The 24,045-nt window shown below is 39.8% G+C and overlaps 1 protein-coding gene across 6 annotated transcripts in view; it reads left to right on the plus strand.

Moving 5' to 3' along the window:
* TNRC6B (trinucleotide repeat containing adaptor 6B) overlaps positions 1-24,045 on the plus strand; it is a 266,350-nt gene that overhangs the window by 133,818 nt on the left and 108,487 nt on the right. The gene's annotated exons all lie outside the window — the stretch shown is intronic.

Below are 24,045 nucleotides of genomic sequence, written 5' to 3' on the forward strand. Positions count from 1 at the left end.
AAAAACCAGTTGATTTATATGGATCTTGTCTAACCGTTTGCACTAGTGGTGTTGCAAATCGACATTTGTCTAGCATGGAGACTGGCTTCAGACATTTCGCGAATCTGTGTAAATCAGACCCGTGATGTACTTTTGGTTCGGCATTTTAGAAATGAAAAAAGCCTTGGTAAAATATTTAAATTTGAAGTGATTTAATTGCACTTTAACTAATATGCAGATTTTCATCGTTTCTGTCTTGCAAATAAATGAAGCTGCGACTAATTGGGAATTTGATATAGAAAGAGGTTTTTAAAAACACAGACCTCTTCCTGCCCCCTTAAATCTGCTGCAAAAATTTGCATAAATATAAATGGGTTTGCATTCTTTCGGCTGCTAAGGCCGACAAAGGATCTGGGAGGGCAAGCACTACCACGGGAAAGCCTTTTTTTTTTTTTTTTTTTAAACCCAGGCCATCCTTCCTAGAGAGATGTAAAACTTAAAATACGGTGTGATATATTTTAAATACCAGGCTGGGGGCGAGTGAACACCAGGAGGTTTGGGGTTTGTAGATTCCCCTGCTTGAAAACCTCCCAGCACTGTGTGGATCACCCCTCTCCTCTCTGCGCGCGCTCATTTGCACCGGGTGTCTGTGTGTGTTCTCAAATGTGCAGCCAGATGCACTTTTATTTTGATCGTGGTTTGAACCAAATGGTAGGGCGGGCTTGTAAACGTGGTGTTTTAAAGATATAAACAGCTATTCACCCCGATTAAGAATCATTTCTTTCTCAGCTTCTCCCTGTGAATTGGCTTCCTCCATTTCTCACAGATCACAATTTTTGTTTAAAGTTGTACAGATAAACTGGGTTTTTCAGCACAGATTAAGCATTTGTGTGTGGTTGTCTATTTTGGCCATGTATCCATTGTGAAGTGCTTATTTAGGGCCATATAAATAAGTAGGGGTATGTGGATGTGTGCTACCCCTGAAGCCGTGCAGCGAGCGCCCTTAAGTTAAATTCCCTTACTCCTAATGCAGGATTCTAGAAAGCCTGGGAGCTGGGAGGGAAGAAAGCAGAAAACTTGCTTTCTCAGAGTCACCTCCCCCTATCAGTGTAAGAGTGTGATGTAATGCTTCTCTGTCTGGTGGGCTGAAAAGATTGTAGTTTGTGATGTGGCGGGTAAATTGCCCCCACCCTTGGGTAAATTACCCCACCCCACTCAGCACACCCCTGGCTCTGAGAAGCCTTGTTTTCATTTTCTTTTTTACCCCCTAATTTGTATACTCCTGATTTAAGCTGTGGCATATTGGCATGAGAAAGAGACTGTTCTTTTAAAGCTGTTACAAAGTATAGTTTAGAAAAGGCATTTAAAATATGCAAATGGATTGAATTGTCATATCCCCGTCATTAGATATATGTAGGCTTGGATTAAAGCTAATTAAGCATAAATGGAATAATTTTGATCAGAGGGAAACAGTGGTTTTTTTTCATTGTTTCCTTTTTAATTAATCTAATTGTAAGATGCTGGGCCTGCAAGTGTTAAAAAAATGGAAGAAATACTGGACCATTTTGAAAATTTGACAGCCTGGAAGAGGGTGTGTAGTGCTTTCAAAAGCTTTATTCACTGTTAAAATGGATTGGCCTCTTGTGTTGAAAATGGCCTGTTTCTTTGGGCCAATTGTGTGTAGATGAAGAGACTTTCACGCTAATTTAACAAGACTTACCATTTGAATACATAAAAATAATTTAAGTCCTCTGTCCTTAAAAAGCATTTCTATTATTTTTCTAGAATTAATGTTGTTATATTAGTAATGGAAATAAGTAGAGAAGTGACAGTTTAAGTTCAATGTAAATTTTTTGGTGATACAAGTTCAGCTTTTATGTAAGAGGGATTGGAAACATTATATTAAAGAGGTCTGGAACACATTTATCTCTTATAAAATTTTTTTTTACAGCTTGAGTTTAAAGAAGACATAGAAATTACCATATGTAGAGTTGCTTTGTGGTGGACCTAAGGAAAATTGGAGCTCTTATTTTTGTTGCTTTTTCTGAAAATGAAAGAGCTTATTTGGGGCTTTACTTGTTAGATGATTCATTTTCATTTTACGCCCATTTCCTAAGTTGGCCTTAACAGATGAAGAGTGAGAAAACTAGGCTTTCCATGTTTTGCCATTTACTTGTTTTTGTGGACTATGTAAACATGTGAATAGCAGGTAAATGGAGTTTGCAGAGTAGAGGAACCAGCAGCAGGGTTCCTGCTCCCTTAGGCAAGGAGAATGGTAAGATGAACATTAGAGAATGCCGTCTGATTTTTTGAAATGTTTTTATAAATAATCTTTTCTCCTAGACAGGTTGAAAAGCGAGATAAATAAGACCTGGTTCACATATGTTAAGCGTTGTGGCTCTGGTGAGTTTCAGAAGCTCAGCTGCCATTTTGGATCTCAGTTCTTGCAGAGCTGATCCTTATGGCACACCAAAACCGCGGTGATCGAGAAGCAAATAAAAGTGAGCGTAGATCAGGTGTGCAGATGGATAGTATTTAATGTATGCTTTTTGTTAAAGTTCTTTTCTCTTGTTAGTGTGAAATGAAGCTTTAAAACCTTTAGACTGGCTGATGTTATTAATGAAGAGCAAAACCTGGGGATACTAGGACTTGCGTGGTGTGGTTTTTGAAAGTGAGACAGCATATGCTGAAGAAACTTCCTACTGGAGAAAATGAGTATAATCCTTACTAAAGTCGCCCTCCCCTCCCACCATCCATATTTCCTTACGCTGGGTCCGTTTGCAATATTACAGTAATGTCATTATTCACAGTGCTGCCCTGTCTCAGAAAGAAATGTCACAGATGCATTAAGATTTTACTGAAACATCATGAAGATGATAGTGCTTATCCGTCAGAAGTAGTATATTGTTTTGAAACTTTTTCAGGCCTTCCGTCTGGGTGCCAGAGAGGAAGTATTGACATCTTTGTTATATGGTATAAACTCAACTCTGGTGTTCAGCTAGGAATGGCCATTTTTTTTCTGTATCACCACTATGATGGTTCTTTTAAAGTAAACTTCCAAAAATTGAATCAGAAACTTCTCAGGCTTCTCCAGCTCTTCATCTATGAGGGACTGAAAGAGTGATTTGTGATGATGAGGCCAGCAGATTCTACAGGGCAGCTGAGCAGATAATACTGGTAAGGGGTGGCCTCACCCTACCCAACTGTCCCATGACTGAAAATTTTGGAGAAATTTTAATTTTTACAATTCAGCATAACCATTGATCTTCTGCAGTTTAACCTAGACAGGGCCTTAAGGCAATACAGATAAATGTACTTTTTTCTTGCCCTCAGGAATACCGATACAGCAAGGGAGATAACTAGCAAAACCATCAGTCACAACTTGGTGCCATATATGCAGTAGTGAGAACAAGTACCTAAGTATCCTGAGTTACCTGCATTAGGAGAACCCTTATCTCAAGAAGCCAAATAATTAGCCCTTACTAATTTTTAGTCATCATTTGGATATTAGATTTTCTTTAAGTGGAACTTGTGGTTTAAAGATGGGGTTTCTGGTCATTAGCTGGGGAGAGGGACAGCATATGCTAATTGTTTCGCAGTACAGTATTGTTCGAGATTTACACTAATCTGACTTCCCTCACCTGCTTTTTATGATTAGAGTGGGGTGCGGTGAATTGCAGCAACTTGGCCTGAGAAGGGATTTAACCAATGGTAGATGGTGACATTTTAAGATGCTTTTCCATTCTTCCAGTGTATATTCATTCAGCAATCATATGTTATGCCCTGGTATGTGTCAGGTGCTACTGTACATACTAGGAGAATCTGATAATTAATTTGGTCCATCCATCACCCTGAACAGCCACTTGGTTCATATGGAAATATTTGCCATCTGGTGACTAGCCAACCTACTGCTTTGAGTTATGACTGGGGTAACGCTATAGGCCCTTTGACCTGTTGGTCTCTTGACTGATAATCAGGGAATGAATGGTATTTTTTGCTTCTGATACTTCCAGAGACTTCCAGTAAAGGACAATAGTTAATTTATCCATTTTCTTTACCCCTGCAAAATTGTCTTTTAATTTATCTCTGAGGAGCTTGCAACCCACATCACCTCCCTAGTTACTCTATCACATCCCTGTTTTACTTTTTAAATACCCTTAATTGAATCACCATCTGAAATTACTTGTGCATGGTGTATCACTCCCCACAAAACCATAACTTTTCATGAGAGCATACTTTGTTTTGCTCCTTAATCAATCCCCAGCATCTAAAACGGGGTTAGCAGGAATAAGTGCCCAATAAAAATGCATTTGAGTAGACCGAGTATAAGGTCACCAGGACCAGCTAGGTGACCATAAGCCCCCGTTTCTTCAGTAAAATGCAGATAATCACTGTTGTGAAGCATAACGGAAATGCTGTACGTAAGGGCTGGCATCTAGTCTCATTGCTTAGTGGTGTTTCCTTCCCGTTTGCTCTCTCCCTTCACTTAGTAAACCAGAAAGGCTCTTATGACCCTACACATGCCTCCATTCTTTGTCCTGGCTCCTGGGATCGTGAAGTGTGCGCGCTGACTGCTCAGAGCTTTCAGCCTCAAAAAAGGACAGGAACAGTGCTGAGCCTTTTCTTTTTTATTAAAGTTCCTTCATTCCTATGATCTGAGGTCGTCTCTTCATGCTCTCCAGTTTCCTTCAGGCTCTGCCTCTGTATGTATCCACATTTGCTTGGCTGCTTTTCATACATTTCTGGGTTTTGCATCAAAAGGTTCTCAACAGTTTCAAATCAGTTGGTCTTAGAGTTTACCAGACAAGGGAGACAAAAAGTAATACAGTTTTTTTCCTTCATTTTGATTATTCTGAGCCTGTACAGGTAAATTATATTTGTGTAACCAAACTATTAATAGTTTTGACTCAAAAGATAGATAAAATTAAAAATGAGGTCAGTTGCCCACTTTATGCAATGCTCTTGAATGAATATAGATGACACAAAATGGCTTTCATTCACTGGCCTTGGAATTAGTTGTTTTTACTCGCTCATTCAGCAAATAGTTACTGAGTACCTACTATTACAAATATTGGGGTAAGTGCTAGCATAGGAGTAGTATGATGTCCAGGTACCCTGCTGAAGCTAGAAGGAATATATAAATGCAATGAGGCTGGCCAGTGCTCAGGGTGTTGTGTGATTACAAAGGAGGGAAACCCAGCCCAAATAGAGGGACCAGCTTGTACAAGGGCCCTGAGGCAAGAGAAGACATTGGCATATTTGGAGAACTGCATATAGAGTACTTGGACATGGTTGGGGTGAGATGTGTAAGGGAAGAGATGATCTAGGAAATGAGAAGTGAAGCTGAAAAGATAAACACTCGCTAAATGGAGAAAAGCATATATGCCTCTGGAAGTCTTTATCTTGAGAACAATTAGAGGGTTTTCAGCAGAAATGTCACCTGTTCAGATTGGGTTTTTGAAAGATAACTCTTAGTTGCACTGTAGGAAATGACTGGAGGGTTGGGTGTAAGACCAGGTAGTATTGAAGTGTATTCCAGGTAGTGGTGGCCCAAACTGACAGCAGAAGTGGATAAATCCAAAGACATTTAGGGGAGAAATCTCACAGGACCTGATCACCGAGTATGAGGAGGTGTAAGGGTTTGGAAAACTAACTGGCCTGGGCTGATAGTGGGATGGTGGTACCATTCACTGTGTTAGGGTCCATTTAAATGAGACTGGTGTAGGGTTGACAGTGAGTTCATTTTGGAGTTACTGAATATTGTGGCATCCAAATGAAGGTCTTCAGCAGTTAGATATCTGGCTGGAGGTAGAGATTTGAGACTCACTAGTAGTCCCAAGTTTACCAAGATTTTCCTTTTTGAGTTGATTTCTTTGATAGGATGTCCAAAGGTGCCAATGTGCTGTGCAAGGTGCTGTTGGATGCTGTTAAGGAGATGCTATTTTATGAAGAAAATGAGACCACAGTGATTGCCATTAGAAATACCAGAGGAGTGTGAGGGATGAGGAAGACTAATTTTAGCGGGGTTCATCAGCGAAGGCTTTATGGGGACCTTGTATTTGAGCTGAACCTTAGAGATTAGGCGGCACTGTGAAGAGTAGACCTAGAGGGCAGGGCATTCTAGCTGAAGGATTAGTTATGTTCAAAAATGACTGATAAAGCTTGGATATGTAAAGGGGAGCCGGGACACCTGCTGAGTAGTTTGGATTGCCATGGTGTAGACAGTTGGGAACCTATTGAAGTTTGATAGCAATGTAATCAAAGTGGTATCGCAATGGGATAGAGGAGGAATGGAGGAGAATTTAGGCAGGCAGGCCAACTGGGAGGCTGTTGTAAAAAGAACTGTCAGGGAAGGGCCTGTTACAAGGCTGACAGTGAGGTAAGAAAAGGGACTTTGGGTTTCAAGGTAAAAGAAGGGACCCTTTAACAGAAATGAAGGCATGTTCTGGGTCAGACATACTGGGTTTATCCTATCTGTAAGCTGAAATTAGACAATTGGGTAACTTAGAACAGTGGCTTTCAAGCTTTTTGATCGGATCTGCAGTAAGAAGTTTAAGAGTTCCAGAAGTTGGTGGGAGCATCCAGATGGAAACCTTTAGCAGAAAGCTGGCAGTGTGGAAGCTGAAGCTTGAGAAGGTCAGAAGTGGAGATAAAGAATTGGAAGTCATCCACATACAAGTGATAGTTGAAGGTGAGAGAGTGGATGAGGTCACCATAGAAGTGTGGAGAATGGAAAAGAGAATCGAGAATGGGGCCTTGGGGACAGGAAGAGAAAGATGACCTGGGAAAGGATTAAAAGAAAGGTGGTTGCGTAGGGCAGTCTGTAATAGTCACGGGAAATGAGGGAAGGGCTTCTCACTCCCAGATGTCAGCAGTTTTTGATGATGGCATGTTTCCATGCCTGGTGTGGAAGTTGTTCCAACGGGAAGGGTTTGATAATCATTAGGCTATGCCAGCACCATGTAGTAGACGTTGAATGTGGGCAACATGTTGTTATTTTACATTTTCTGAGAGTTACAATAGAAAAAGTAAAAAGAAACAGTGAAGTTAGTTTTAATCATACATATTTAAGTCAATATATGCAAAATATCAAGTCATCATGTAATCAATTAAAAATATTAATGAAATATTTGACATTCTTTTTTTTTCTTGATACTAAGTTTTTGAAATCTGGTGTGTATTTTATACTTAACACGTTTCAGTTTGAACATGAAATTTTCATTGGAAATGCTCGATCTCCATTTAGACTTCATAAAATTTACAGTTGAAAAAGTACATTCACATACCCAAATTTTTCACACCTACAAAAATTGTCTATTAGTAGAAATAAGCATCAATTTTAAAATTTAAATTAAGTCAAAATGCAATTGAAAACTCAGTTTCTCAGTCCCACTAGCCTCCTTACAAGTACCCACTCGCTAGCTGTGTGTGTCTGCAGCATGGATAGTGCAGTGTTATGCCAAGTTAAAACAGGTTACCTTACAACTAAGGTGCACTTTGAAAATAGCCAAAGCATCAGAAAGCATTGTTACCATCACAAAGCACTATACAGGATTGGTATACATGTTGGCATATGCAAACGGAATTTTTAGAATTGGAAGGGTCGATTCCTAGTTCTGTGTGTGAGGAGATGAACTTTATATGCAAGTGCACAGAGTCCAAAATTTTAAAAATGTCATTATTTCAGAAATGCTAGGTGTGGAGGTTTATATTTAAACATAGATTCAGTTGGAGGGGTGGGAGCAGTCCCACCCCCTTTTTGACCTTTTTGAATTCCGTGAAGTCAGTGAGAAGGTAGCTCCAGGTGGGGAGGTATGAAATTAGGATTCAAGTGTTCTCAGAAGCTTTCTGGTCTTACAAAGGTACTTAAAGGGCATTGCTTAAACCCACTTAGGACCAGAAAAGTGGTCCCAGCCTTCTAGGGCAGGTGGGAAGTGTATGAGGGGGGAAAAGGGGTGGTGCCAGAGGGCTAATCATTTTGTGCTTGAATTTCGCTTCTTTTTGGCGATGTGCAGCCTGTTGGGCTGTAGACTTTTACACTTACTTTGTATATCTTGTCATCCTGGGCCAGTATAATATTTACTGAATATGGGTGGTTTATAAAAAGCAGGTTAAAAAATTTTATTGAATCATCTCATTGATTGAGACTGCTTTGTAGTTACTAATAATGAGTTGTGCTTGGAACCAGACCTTGTTCACACTGGAGAGGATGCACTGATTTTTGGTTGCTGCACAATTTCATTTCAGTGGAGAGTAGAGGAGCTCACTTTTTTCTATGAAGTACACTGTAAGAGCTTGGGGTGTCCGCTGTTCTGTAAAGTTCTGTATTCTTTTGTTTTTAAATCAATGTGGAAATTAAATCCCTTGCAGTTTTGTTTTCTCCTAGAAGTGCATTTTGGTTATCCATTTATGCCTTTGTAAAAAGCAGACTAAAGTGGTGGGTTTAAGTAATGCCTTTTAAGTACCTTAGTAAGACCAGAAACCTAGCAGAAAATCCCTCATCCCCTCCCAGGTGCCCAGAGCAGTGAGTCTTAGACCTCTCTGTAGCACTCTTTCTTTTATTCCTTTGCTCACGGAAAATAATTGCTGGGCTTTTCTCTGCCAAGAAGTTCTATCTGTAAGGTGAAATTAGAAGACTGGGTAGCTTAAAACACTGGCTTTCAAACTTTTTAATCAGATCTGCAGTAAGAAACAATTTGCATTGAAATCCCTATATACATAAATAAATGTATGCACTGAAGCAAAAGTATTTACTTTCTAATACTCTGTGTAATGTATTCTGATATAGTCTATTCAAGTTCATTTTGTTAAAAAAGAAAACCCAGAAGCTTGTTCCCTCCTACTAAATTGATTTAATGATCTACTGAGGTTTGAGGAAGTTTTTAGGGTCACTGTATTGCAAGATAGGATCTCCAGTTTTGCTCATCTTGAGTCCCACATTTTCAGTCCACTCAGCTGTCACACCAACCAAATTCGTACATGATTTTTTAAATGTTAATTTGTCACTAAGCATATGAGAGATGCATATTTTTCTTACCAGAATGTTGTCCTCTGTATTGGGGAATGGAGATATATATATATATATATTCCCCCAGATTTTAGAGACACTTAAGAAAACACCTTATTACCAGACTATGTATTCTTTTTTGGAAAAGACCCACAGAACAGTGCCATACTCTTTTTTTTTTTTTTTTTTTTTTTTTTTGTGGGAGAGGCAGGGTCCTCCTTTCCCTGCCCCTTTTCTAGATTTCCTGAAGACACATTGCCACTGTTAACACATTCTGTTTTCAGACACACTTTAGTGCATTTAATTAGTTCAGCATTTCCCACTGTTTGTTGGAGGCAGTCATAAGTTTGTCTGCAAAATAGATAGATAGGTTCCTTTCCTGATTAAGCTGAATTAAATTGGTCTTTGCTTACTAGAGGACTTAGAGTCTTTTAAGATGCATGTCCACCAGGAATCTTAAGTGATGCATTTATATGAAATCTTAAAATACCACAAAAAAAACAACAACCAGTTTTTGTCTTTTGGTTTTTAGGCCCAATTTGGGAAAATGCATTGTTAGCTTTCCATTTCAATTATTCCTTTCTAAAACTACATCCTAGTCAAGCAAGCCGGGTTCGGCTGCTCCCCAGTCTCTTCAGACACTTCAACATGGTGATTCCAGAGTTGGGTTTTCGGGAACTGTAACAATGTAAGAGAAATACTGGGATCCAGCATGAGTTACCAGTTCTAAAGTTGCTAGGTGAAGGCATTTTAAACCACCCCCCATTCATTGAAGTCATTTCAAAGAAAAACATTTAACAGAACAGTAGAATGGACAGTCTCAGAGTTAAGAGGCATCTTGTTAAGTTGAATGTAGCTTTATGAAAGCCATTATAGAGGGAATATAGATCAGCACAGTTACTAAAGGTCAGTGTTTGGGAACCACATCCTAATTATAGACCATCCTTTAGCATGTATTACAATTAAGTATGTGCTTCCTGGTTTTATTAGTCTCACTCATAGAAATAAACCTTACTTCAAGTTCTGGGACTGCCTTCATTCTTACTGACTGACTACAGTGATGATGGCTTCATGGATTCCACTTTTTAAAAAGTTACTTTGTACCCTCCAAATATTATGTAAGCAGATAACCATTTTAGTTTAAGAAACAAAGAAAAAAGCCATCTCCATTGGGTGCTGAGCAGTTGTAGAATCTAGAAAAACAATCAAAACCTGTAGCAAAGTTTATCTGATTTAATGAGGTGTATAATAATGGTGATTATATGAGTGGCAAATAGGTCACAACTAAATAATAGTACGTTTTTGCCAGCCCCTTAGTTCTTTTTGAGTTATGAATAATGACCATACAGATTTGTCATAGTATGTGCATTTTTATTTCTACCATCCCACCCTCTCATTTTAAATGACAAAGACCTTAAATCTGGCAAATGTCCCCTCTGTCTTAGCCAGAGAAGCGCTTCTGAGGTGCACTTTGCTCCCTTAAGTAAGGGGAGCGTGTTCAGCAGCTCCCGGTCTGCCCCAGCTGTGATAGTACTATCAGCTGGGGTCAGGGTGGCAGCCCCAGCAAGGGCTTTGACTCCTCCTCATCAGACCCAGGGCAGAGAGAGGCCTGGGGTGGGGCGAGGAGGTGAGGAGAGCTTGGGGTTCACAGTGTGTAGGGTGTTTGGAAGCAGCAACATGCTGGGTAGACTTGAGTTTGAGCAGGATCTTCTCTAAGTCTTGTGTACTTGGAAGAATTTGTTGATGTGTCTGTCAGGCACTGTATAGTGCTGGAAATACAAAGATAAAAAAGACCTGCCTTTTATCAGCCGGTGAGGCAAACCTGTAATAATGGTAAAAGCGTAATGCCCAGGGACTCTAGAGATTGGAGAGACACCTAGGGGACTGGGGAAGTCTTCACTAAAGAGGAGACATTTGAGCTGTGTCTTGAAGAGTAATTAGGAATTGCTTGAGTATGTGAGTGTAGTGGTTAAGGATCGAAGTTCCGAAGCAGGACCCAGTGTTGAGCAAGTAATAATCTGCCGCGGCATTCTCACTGGTGAGATGGGGAGTGATAGCGGTATCTGCCTCAGAATAGTTATCAGGAGTAAATGGGGATTTGTTTAAAGTGTTTAGCGTATTTCTTGGAGTCAATGTGAGGTGTTGTTTTCATTATTTTTATTGTTATTTCTATTGTTAGCATTTCAGGCAGAGGAAATAGAATAAACAAAGGCAAGGAAGGAGTTAGGGAGTGGGAGAGTCTGGGAAATACGAGTTATCGGTGACATGCGTGTAGGAGGTCTGGAGCAGAGTAGAGGGATTGGTTGGCCTTACAGTCTAAGAAATTTAGATTTTATCTTGTAGATGGCAGTTTAAAGAAAATCAGCCTACTCAACTGATGTCCATGTTGAGGATTAGATGGAGGGGGAGAGATTGAGGCGGACAGAGCAAGAGAAGTGATTGGAACAGAGATTAAGGCAGTGGTAGTAAAGATACAGAAAGACCAGGTTTTAGAGACACTTCAGTAGTGAAATCCATCAGCTTTGGGGGAAAGGAGTTGTGAATAAGTCCCAGGCTGGGTGAATGGGTGAGACACCATGAGTTGGGTTGGGTTTTCAGTGGGTAAAGCAGGGGTTTTGAGTGTGTAGTAGACGAGGATGGGGGCTGAGAGGCTGTGGGTTTGCTTTTGACATGTTTTAAAATGATTGTTGGACATTTAATATAACTTGGTGGGTGGAAATAAGGGTCTGGAGCACAAGAGAGAAGTTTCCAAGCGTTGGTTTCCCTATAGAGATGGTTATCCAGGCCACTGGAGTGACAGAGTTCCCTTAGCAGATAATCAGAGGGTGGGATGAAAACAGGAGAAAAGGTGATTCAACAGAACCCAGACAAGAAGGAGTTTAGGGAAGTGAAGGATAGTTGTGGGGCCATGCCTCTGAAGGTCAGCCAGGATAGCCCCTGTATTCGGGCAGTTAGGTTTGGCCTGAGGAGCTCAGTTCATCAGAGCACATGGAGGCCCAGCAGCCCCAGCACATTGTTGTTCATCCTGCTTGCCTGTGTGTCCCATTGGGAAGTCTACCCCTGGATTTGGGGTCTTTTTCTGTCAGTGCAGTGAACCAGCTCTAGGACAGGTGCTAGTAGTGCTCACCTCTGTAACCCCAGGGCCTGACACATTCAGGGAGTGCTCAGGAGCATTTGTTGAATGAATAAATTAATCAAGGAGACTTGAATTAACTCAAATATTTGTTGAGTGCCTTGTGTATTTCAGGGGCTATGCTAATCTCTAGGGATAAAACACTGAGCAAAATAAATAAATTCTCCCCCTTATGGCTTACATTATAAAGCATGATCGAAGGCTGAGGGGGAAGGAGCAAGTAGAGAGGTGATGATCAAAGGTACAGGGCGAGTTCAGTATCCTCGTCATCCATGAAGAAGCCTGGCACCCAGCAGCCACTTGATACAGTTAGTTGACTTGAATATTGGAGAAGAGGGTCCGAGAAGAGAGGGTGAGAAGAAGCTTGCTGCGTAAGTGACAAGTTAGCCTTTGAGAGGGAAGAGTAAATTTAGAATTAGAAGAATATTTGAAGGAGTTCTGCTGGGAGACATTCCTCTTGGTAAAATAGGAGATGATGAAGTCTGAGCGGAAGAGGGAGCCTTAAGAAAGATAAAACATTTGGGACAGCCTCCCCACCCCACCCCCAAAGGCAAAGAAGAATTCAACAGAAAGAACCAGCTGCTGGCTGTGAGGGCCTAGCTGAGAGAGATCTTTTTTTGTGTGTGATTGCAGTGATCTGTGGCTGTGTGGGCTTTTTGCAGCAAGGTGAGGGGAAGGATGCAGTTAGTAGGGGTTCATTTCAGGCTGGGTGAGAATTGGCCTAGAAAGGTAGTGTGGGACAGCCAGGGAGTGGAGTCTTTGGGGAATGCTAGTGAATGTTTGAGAGAGTCCATGCTGCGTTGGGAGTAAGATAAAACCAGGGTCAGGCAAATGACCTGAAAGAATAGGACACCCCTCTCAACTCTGGCTTGGTGGAGGTGAGAATGTACATATTAGAAGGGAAACATACTATGGCTTCCTGCAGTGAAAGCCAGGCACACTGTTTTAAGCGCTTTACATACATTAACACATTTAATCTTCATGGAGACTCTACCAGCCAACTACAGGGAGGGTAGATGTCTCACCCAAAGTTACACAGGTAGGAAGTGACCCAGACAGCCTTGGCTGCTGAGCTTAGGCGTCTCAACACTGTGCTCCACTGCTTTAAAAAGAAAATAGGCTACTACGCTATGGACAGTGACTGTAATGGGGTTTGTGGGGGGGGGAATTGGTGAAGGGGGAAGCCTAGTAAACATAATGTTCTTCATGTAATTGTAGATTAATGATACCAAAAAAAAAAAAAGATTTGCTGGAAAAAAAAAAGAAAGAAACCAGGCAGGAAATCTGCTCACAGGCCAAATAGCATTGCAATAGCTTCCTGAAGTTGCTGGGCCACCTGTCCTTCTAGAAGAAATACCGAGGGGGCATGACAGGGAGCTGTGGACTGTTGGCTTCCTTTTTAAAGGTAAGCATCTATATTCTAGACAACAGTGTATTTTTATATTAGAACTCTTCAGTTTTTCCCACCTTGCCTTGCTCATGGCCAGACTGTCCTTTCATAGGAAACAGAGTATTTCACAGTTGGAGAGGACTGTAAATGCAGATCAGTCTGAGTTCTCTGAGCTGCAGCACCTCGTCTGTGCGCTTGTCTGCTGACCACTAAACTGAGAAAGGAGCACTAGAGCAGTTGTTGGCCCTTCCACCAGTTTGAGGGATGGAGAGACTGAAGAAAAGCTGAGCTGGTGTGTGGTGCTAAAAGAAGGGTTCCCTGGCTGCATTATCTGCTGAGGAAATACTGTCTGGGGTGGGGGTGAGGGTGGGGGCTTACAGTCCTGGCTCGACAAACGAATGTGCTCTCTTCCTAGGGAAAGTCCCCTTGTGTTTTAGGTTGCTTGGGCTCTTCTGGATAAGTAATTGGACTTCTGTTGGGGAAGAATTTAGTCCCTGGCACTGTGCTCTCCAACTGTGTCTGAGGCTAAGACACATCACTCAGAGTCTAAGTAAACCCTTTAGAAACCCAAGGGAGACCCTCTTTGACCTTCGCTTGGAGGCTGTTTGGAAACACAGAGACTTTGCAAATGAAACTTGTAGACAACTTTATCCTTCTGTATGAAGAAAGGACTTTATTTACAGAGACAACAGTGTGTATTTGTGATACCCTAGCATTTCATTTGCATTCCTTTAATATCTGGCTTTGCTCTTCAGGCAGTTGGGAAGGAATGCCACTATATCTTCCATTTCTTCAGTGTTAACATATGTCATGATTTTCTTAAGAAATAGCACACCAAAACCACATAATTTTACATGCCAAAAAAGCTTAGATACTTCAAATATTGAATATACAGAGCAAACAGGTCATCTGGCATCATTTGCTGGCAATTTTTAGGTTCACTCCTGATGTTAGTTTCCAACTGAGGCCATGTATTTGAAATACCTTAACCTACTGGGACCTTTGCAGTTCAGCTTGTTTCACTATTAGGGACTAACATTTTTGTCTTTGCTTTTTTTTTTTAAGTTCTGCTGGATGGCCCATAGTGTATCATATCATTAACACCTTTGGTTTTTAAAATTGCTTGCCTCTAATGGGTTTTTAACAATGTGATTTTTTTTAAAAATCAGATATTAAATCCTGATATTTAGTGGCTGGTACTTGACAGAGCTGGTTAGACAAAAAAAACAGATAACCCACTGCTGAGAGAGTGCCTTCATTGGTCCTGGTGCCCGCAGGCCAGGATTAATCGGTGTCTCTTGGACTAGTTGGCACCTTTATTTAGAAATCAAAGTAGAAAATACAGCCTATTTATTCCTCATTTCTTAGCCCCCCGAATACTGGTACCATTCTCCTGAGTAAGGGATTAGTTAGTTGTACATTTTTAGATCATGGAACTCTCGCTGGTGTTTTTTTGCATTTCCCTTGTTTTGGTCGGTGGCAGTGAAGGGGCAGACACAGTTAGGCTGGCAGTGTGACTCATGTTCATCTACAGGTTCTCTCCGAGGTGCTTTGTGACCAAACTGAAAAACCCTGCTCTGAATCATACTGAGTTTCTCCGTGAGGCGGGGGATGGGGAGGGAACATGAGCTCCTCTTCACTGAGTGCCCTATTTTATAGCACATTCTTCCCATTGCCTCATTTCATCCTCACGACAACCTAATGGGGAGAATGGTTTGATCTTTGTAAGAAAGATGGCATGCCCAAAGCCTAGTAACTGGTCTGAGGCCACATAAACAAGGAAGCAGAGAACTAGGTACTGTAACTCCAGAATGTGTCCTTTTTCTGAGCCGCCTTAAATTCAGTGCAGACTAATTTGCATTTAATTGATTGGGTGAATCACTGTTCTGTAAAGTGGAGTGTGTCTTAAAGTATGTTCTCAAGTGATGGGAACTGGTGGCTTTATGGGGATCCTCAACACTGCATTCACAATAAATAATGGAGGCCAGTACTAGTGGCATGCAGGGGGTATTTGGGGGGCAGTCCTAGAGCCCACTGAAAGGCATTCTTCTTTTTGAGCAGCATGGTAAGTTAACTAGAAAAGAAATCACTGAATGATTAAAACCAAATTGATTAATAAGGAGACATTTTGAAAGAATTTTAACTGTATCAAGTTAAAGATGTGATTCTTAAAAGTATAATCAAATAGAGGACTTACCAAGCTATAATAAAGAAAATAGAAATCATTTGTAATTAGACAATAATTAAAAGCAAGAACATGCCCAGTGATTTTAAAGTGTTTGAAAACAATTAGTTTTCTTAAGTAGGTTAAACATCTGGGTTACAAGCTTATTTACCCTATTAATTTACTTAACAAACCTGTTCTTCATAGATGATGCAAAAGTGAACTTTAGCTTGGCTGTCTGAATTATCACAGGTTCCAATTTAATGGATACTCTTTTTAAAAATTTATTTTTACATTTAATTTTTAAAAGTATTATTCTTTTCTTCCTCTTCTCCTTTCTGGACAATTCAGTCCTAAAGCCTATTAGGTAGACAGAAAAGGTCAGTGGCTTGGCCGGGGCTGTCAGAGCCCAAGAAGAATGAGGAGGTTTTCACATACTGGAGGGGCTGGTATGGTTTATCAGAGGTGAATAGAGGCAAGAAGGGCATCCATGTGGGCCTGGATGGCAGCAGCCCTGGAAGATTGCTTACATACAGGAGGATTGATCAAATAAGTATGTATTTTACAGATAACGGGAGCCAGCAACTCTCACTATAGACATATTGAAAGAGAGAGAACTAGGATGAACCCTGTGATATTAGATTGGAATCAGAAATACTCGTGTGGATTCAATGGATCCTAGTATTAATAAATACAGAAATAAAATAGATGTAAAATGCATGCATGTGAGTGTCCTTATATAATATATGTACATATGTACATTCTTAGCTTTGTCCACAGAGAGGGTGAGAGTGCCTGGGAGCAGCAATACCCCTTTAGCAATGAACACATCACAACCCCAGATCTTGGCTTCAAGACATCATTTTCTATTACAAGGAACCCCATATTCTTGGAGAAATGGGTGATTACAGGATTAGAACAGAAAAGTTTAAAATGAACCTGGAATGTTTTGTACTAGAAACCAAACAGGGTCTTTAAAAGAATGATAGAGGTATTTCAAAAGGACACAGAAGCCAGTTTGAAGGCCAAATCTGAGAAAATTTGATCATCGCAATTAGTAAGTAATAGTCATGGATTAAAACCTGTTGATTAAAAGAGAAAACTGAGGGTTCTTACACAGTGTCACCTACTTTGCAATAAACCTATGTATGGACTCATGAATAAGTTCAGAGTTCAAGGAAAGGATTGTTTAAATTTAAAAGTAGCGACTACAAAGGGGAAAAGGAGTAACTTCACAGTGGAGAAGCCGGGCAGTGATCTGAGTGAACTCACCAGCAGTGGGACGAAATGAAATTGTGTCACCTGACAGGATGCAGTGAGAACACATTGCTTCAGTGAAATTCTTGCAAAGGTGCAGGACCTGAATCTAATCATGAGGAAACATCAAACAAACCCAATTTGAGGGACATTCTACAAATTAAGTGGCCTGCGATCATCTTCTTCAAGTTTCAAGATCATGAAAGTCAAAGCAAGACTGAGGAACTATTTCATATTGAAAGAGATTAATCCTTTTGCTATACAGACCACTGCTGGGACAAGTGGTGAAACTTGAATGGGGTCTGAGTGCCATAATCAGTTGTTATGGGTAAGATGTCCAGTCAGCAGTAGCCTATTAGTTAAGTTTTGGGGGAGTCAGAAATACGTGTGGGTTTTCAACTATGCAGGGTGTCAGCGTCCCTGGCCCCTGTTTGTTCAAGGGCCAACTATACTAAAATTGCCTTTTACACATTTCTGCATACTTAGCTTTAGAAACTTTTAAAAACATTTGGTTACCTTTCTGTTGTAAGGTTTTGCTTTTAGTGAATTAGTCTATTAGAGTCATGTTAAAAACTAGATAGAGAATGGGGAACTTTTGAAATTCTGTGCCACATGCAGCTTGAACAATATGGAATATGAAGTATTGACTTAATTACAGATTTATTTGTACTCAAGTCTTGGTTTACTGATGTTTTTATATGGAAATTTGTGTTCAAATAATGCAGTTTTCGAATAGTTAGGTGAGTTCTGTCCAAGTTTGAAAGGATCATTTAATGCTAGATACTAGGAAACGTCAAGTTACTTTTGTCTCAAGTGGTATAAATGAAGAAAATACTACTTATAAGGTTTTGAAAACTTTGCTTGTTGGATTTGGAAAGTCAGAAAATTCCTATTTGTTCTAGTTCAGTTAAAGTCATTTAATTTGATGTTTATATTCCTGTATACCCTGCTTCAAGCACAGAATAGGCTTTTATTAAAATCTCTCAATGACTTTTTTTTTTTTTGCCTCTGGCAGACCTATTTTGCAAATGACCAACTTTCTGAGTTTTAACAATATTTGCATTTGTTACCTTTCACATTTGAAAGGAATACCTTTTTAGGGATTACAATTACAGATTATGATTTTCTTGCTTGCAGTGAAAGAATGTAAATAAACCATTGCTACATAGGAGAGTATATAAACCTGTGTAGAACAGGAGGTTTCCTTGAAAACTGAATCAGAGAAGAGTTTATTTTTCAAAAGGAGGCAACTGATGTCTTTAGATTGATTTATGTAGGGCCTCAGGAGAGCGGGTGACTTGTTCTTACTTGGGAGATAAATAGCTGATAGTGTTGGATAATTGCTCCTAGAGCTTTGTGAAGACCAGCATGTGTTCTCCATATCACTGGCCCATATGGATCTCATGTTTTTGCAGATATATTGAAGGGGTCCACATGTAGAAAGCCTGCTGGAATAGGAACAGGGTGGACTGAGTGGACGGGATCATTGTGTGGTGGGGTTGGAGGGGATTTTGCTCTTCTGATTATCCATCTGAGAGTCAGTATTGCTGTGTATCTCAAAAGTTATAGCCCTTCAACATTGCTCTTATCCTTTCTTCCACACCCTTAGTGTCTTTGCTTGCTAGCCTCTTCTTGCACAGGTTTTCACTAATGTTGGATCTAACACATTTTTAATTTAGTGAGGAGGGCATCAGGCCCATTGCCTTAGACTGTGTTGAGGCCAATGTCTGTGGTGATTAGGCTTCAGTTTTGCAGGTTGGCATTAGCTTACTGGCAGCTTTCAAAAAATGCTGGTCACTGATTATCAGTCTATCTTATTGAGTGTAGTGGAGAGAACTAATTATGGGTGTTCACAATGCTGCTTAGCAGACATCACTGATAGCTCAAACCACATTTTCGCTCTAAGCTGTCGGTGCTTCCTGGTTAGGTGTTATAGGACACTCTAATACATCATAAAGACCTCACATGTCACAACATGCCAGGTTTTCCCCACTGCCCCAGGGTCTAGCTCACCCCCTTAATGGATTCCCATCAGGATTGCTTCTGGCTGTATGATCCACCTTCCCCTTTCCAGCAATCTGTGTCCCACCATTTGCCCTTCTATAACAGAAGTCAGCTTCATGAGAATACTCTTTGATACTACTTTAATTTCTTCCAGGTATGTCGTAAGAAGGCAAAAATGACAAGTGTGCTATGAAATAGAACTGAGAAGATAGTCTAATAAACTCTTCGGTGATTACTTTCATAAATACCACTTACGGAAACCCTTTACAGTTACAATAAGTTCTATATTGAAGATGATATTTTGACACCTGATTATCTTTTCTTTATATAGCCTTAGTTCCGTCTTCAGAATATTCTTGTGTGGTGTGATCTTCTGCTTCAGCAATTTTATGTTTTTTTTTCATTTCCTGCCACATGGCAAGTGCAGCTGAGAAGTACTCACAAAATTCTGGCCCCATCTTTGCAGGGTGCAGTGATCAGGAATCCAGAAGGGCTGTTAGTTGTGGGTCAAGGCCCTACTTGGGCTTCTGTCATGCTTCTTACTGTCCTTTATAAAGTGTCTACCTCATTTTTCCTTTCCTTCCATCTGTTTTCCTTCCGAACTGCCCTCTGACCCCCAAATAGTGTGGCCATCATCAGTCCTGTACTTCTCACTCCTACCAGCCCCTCAATAAATGAAAAGGAATAAAAAAGAACAGAAAAGACAAGAAACATTATAAGAGCAAAATACTTAACTTTATGTCACCATATCTCTTTAAATTTTTAGAGGACATGAATATTTTGTCTGTTGTGTTTCATAAGCCATCTGTACTGTGTTTGGACTCTGTGGATTCTTTATTAATTAGAAGGAGATATGGGGCAGGACCTTTTTATGTACTTGCAAATTTCAGTTAGTCCTATGAAACATTAAGAGTCTAGTATTCACAGACCATTAGGGTAAGTTCTTTTCCATGCAGATTCAGTTCTTTTCTTCTTTGGGGATGCTGTGGCCACTGTGTGAGGCCAGTCATTCCACTGCCTACTGCCACTTTGGTTCCCAGGGACTAGCAGAACCCAGGCAGTGTACATTTTCTTGGCTGTTGACCTGCCCTTCTGCTTCCTCTGATCCGCCGTATTCAGAACATGCTACCAAGTGACTAGCTAGAGTAAATTTTTATGTATTGCAAAGCACTTTGTGGAATTTGGGTTTTAATGGTTGCACCACTGTTTGTTAAGTATGATGTGTCTCTGAACAATAACACATGTAACCCACCTGAGGAATTCCTGGCCTCACTGGTACGCTTCTGTGAGAATCACTGACTCTGTAACTGCAGAGCTGCCTGTGACTGTCCAGAGGTTGTGCCATGCTTTTACCACCTGCTGTTCTCTAGGTCATCACTGCTGCTGCTTTTTCTATTTTTAATAAATTGCCTATTACTGGGTTTTTGTAAGGATACCAACAGTTCACTGAAATGGGTATAGAAAAAGTGTAGTTGCTTTCTTACCTTTCTTGTCATTTATCCAGTGAAATTATTGATAATAAGACTCAGCAGTTGTTATTTTGAAAATACTGGTGCATTTTTATCTTATTAAACAGCACTGTTTTTGCATTTTGAAAACTATACAGGCATGTAGCAAAGGGTACTTTGCCCCAGTGTACATTAATTTAGATGATGATGTTGATTTCAGGTGTGTTCCACAGATGTGATCTAACAGGCTGATCAGCTTTTCCAGACCATTGCTGAACTACATTGGCATGTACTGAAACCTGATTTTTTTAAGTTGATTGTTTTCCTTGGGAAAATTGTCAGCATCTTTTGCCTATTTTGTTCAGTGATGTACCCCAAGTGCTTGGTAGACGTTTAATAAATATTTTTAGCATTGTAAGCAAACCAATATAATTAAATAAGTAAATGCCATTCACAGATTATTTGTTAATATTACAAGATGAGATCATGTTTTTATGTACTAATACCAAAAAGGATTATCTTGTATTGACTACAGGTCAAAAGATAACTGGTACTCGAGATATGCGGAGTCTGTGACTTTATATTAAATAATTTACACATAAACTATTACTGAAATTATGAGATTAGTCAGTGGCTGGCTTGCCTACAGAAGCAGTAATCATCGAAGCTTTAGGATCTAAGTGAGGTCCATTACTGAATTTTGAAAGTGAATCATTAATTTCAAATTGACACTTAAGCATTGTGAATTTCTTAAACAGTAACTGAGTAATTGTCTGGAAATTACCATTATAATAAACAGAAGTACCTTGTGGCACTCTCAGTTTACATTATCCAATTGTCTTTTAAATGCAATTATTAGATATATATATCATCTATAGAACCTTTTCTTCTAAATTAGTTTTGAACCCCCAAATCCAGTGTCAACACTATTTTGATTTGACAAACCCATCAAGTGAGTTTGGGCAGCCTAAGGGGGTTTTGATTATGGGAAATAATAATTCTCAGATTCTGAGGTTACGGTGGATTTTACTCTCGTCTCTCAATACAAGGGAGCGATGCAGTTGAGCCACATACTGGTTTCTCTTTCCAGAGCTACTACCTCCTTGGGTTCTTACCTCTTGAAGCCAGTTGCCTCAACTGTAGAATGAGGTTAATAGAATATACCTCAGAGGTGTGAGGACTGCATATTTAGGACAGTGTGCAACACATTAATGAGCACTGAAATGTTAGGTATTAATGCGGTTATTAAAATGTCTGACTTCTGCATGAGGTGCTCATTCAAGAGGAAGCTGGGCATGAGTATATTATGGCTAGGAGCTATTTCTAAAAATTAGCAGAGTGTCATCTTCTTTATTTAAACCATTCCCTGCTTAAGAGTAAAATTTGTTTAAGCTTTGTTATAGTAGCAAGAGAAAATAAAAGAATTTGGGACTAAACCTAGTAAGACCCCCCTGGAATAAAATGTAAAATTATATTAAGAGACCTTAAAATAAGACCTAAATAAGCATAGAGCTGTGCTGTAATCATGTGTAAGAAGGCTCAATAATTGAAAGATGTTATTTCTCCTCAAATTGGCATTTAAATTCAAAGCAATTCCAGTAAAAATCCCAGTAATTCTTTTGAAATATGATAAGCTGGTTTAAAAATTTATATGGAAGAGAAAGAACAAGAATAACAAGTAGGAAGCCTTACCCTACTAGAGATGAGGATCTACGGTAAAGCTGTAGTTCTGAAGGCAGTGCAGTTCACATGCAGGGATAGAGATGGGTCAGAGGATTAGAGTGGGAGGCCTGCACTCAGACCACCACACGTGTGTGGAATCTGTGGTAGAACTGACCTTACCAATCATTAGGGAGTGGTAACAATTGGCACCGCAGATTAGAGAGGACAGGATGAATACTTCAGCAAATGGTGCTGGGATACCTCATATGATTGTATTAGTGTCCTAGGGCTGCCACAAAAACATACCACAAACTGGGTGGCTTAAAACACCAGAAATGTATACTCTCTTACTACTGGAGGCTAGAAGTCCAAAATCAAGGTATTGACAGGGTCAGACTTGCTGTAGGTTTGAGGCTCCAGACTCCCACTACAAAATTTTAGGTAGAAATCTTTCCTTGTCTCTTCCTAGCTTCTAGTGTTTGTTGGCAATCCTTGGCGTTTCTTGGCATGTAGCTGGTCACTCCAATTTCTGCCTCCATCTTTATATGATCATTTTTCCTCTGTGTATAAGGGCCAAGTCAGGCACCATATACAAAATTAAATACCAAATGGATTCAGATAAATACAGGAGAATACATTCAGTACTCAGAAGCAAATATAGGATAATATATGTGACCTTGGGATGGGGTTGTTTTAAACATGACCCAAAACACAAAGCATGAAGGAAAAAAATACAAAGAACTACTACTACAAATCAATAAGAAAAAGACCTAGTAAAAAAAATGAAAAAATGAAATAAGAATTTCAAAATAGAGAAAATCCAAATAGCCAATAAATATACAGGGGAAAAAACCCACCTTAATTAGTAATCAAGGAAATGCAAATTAAACCACAATGAGATACCATTTTTCACTCATCAATTTAGCAAACATTGGAAGATTTGAAGATACCAAGGATTGGTGAGGATATGGGAAAAGTGAATTTTTATAGTCTTTTGGTGGGAGTTTAAATTATAGCAACCACTTTGGAAAACAGTGTAACAATATCTGGTAAAGTCGGAAAACATGGATAACCTGTGACCTAACAGTTTGAGCTGTGAGCATGAACCTACCCCACTGAAGAACTGTTGTATATATGCTTCTATAGGAGACATGTACTAGGATGTTTACAGCAGCATTGTGTGTAGTGGTACAGATTGAAAGCCTAAATGTCCAGCAGAAAGAAAAGGGATGTACATTGTACATTAAAAATGGAGCTCTGTACCGCATTTACATGAAAGAGCTGTAATACAATACAACAAATTTCAGGAATATAGTGTGAGTGAGAAAAAGCAAGTCACAGAAAAATTGTATAATTCCATTTATAAAATTCAAATGTGCAACAGGAAAAATGTATTGTTTAGGTCACAAAGCATGTGGTATAGCAAGGATATGATAAGAATTCAGTTGAGGTGTCGTTAACTTGCAGGAAAAGCTGTGGTCATAGAGGGATATGGGTACTAGAAATAGGGCTTTGGGTACTAGAAATGGTCTATTCTTTGCTAGGTGATGGGTACATAGGTGTTCTTTTGGATGAACTTAATATTTAGTAATAAAAGCTTTTTAAAAAAAATGCCCACAGAAGTTTTACAGGTTTTGAGTGGAAAAACAGCAGAAATAAGTCCCCATCCAAAAAGTAATTGCGGTGCTGAATACTTATCTTCACATGTCTTTTGAATTCTGGTAGATGAGTGGTGCTTGAAAAAGGGAGAAGGGAGGCAGGCGCAGTGATCTTTGCTTTTCCCATGACTTTGGCATTGAGAAGGCTTCTGCCTTGGCAGACATGACATTGTGTTTCAAGAGCTGGCTGAAGGGGGTTTTAGCAGCACGTGAAAGTATATTCACATTTTTAGCAAAGCAACAATATGCCTACCTCCTGTTCATTTTATTTTTTCTTGGTGTCTAAGTAATTGAGCCATATGGAGAATGTTTTTTTCCCACATTAGGATCTTTTCATCAAGTT

This window comes from Manis javanica, chromosome 10 (assembly GCF_040802235.1).
Source record: "Manis javanica isolate MJ-LG chromosome 10, MJ_LKY, whole genome shotgun sequence".
Classification (NCBI taxonomy): Eukaryota; Metazoa; Chordata; class Mammalia; order Pholidota; family Manidae; genus Manis; species Manis javanica.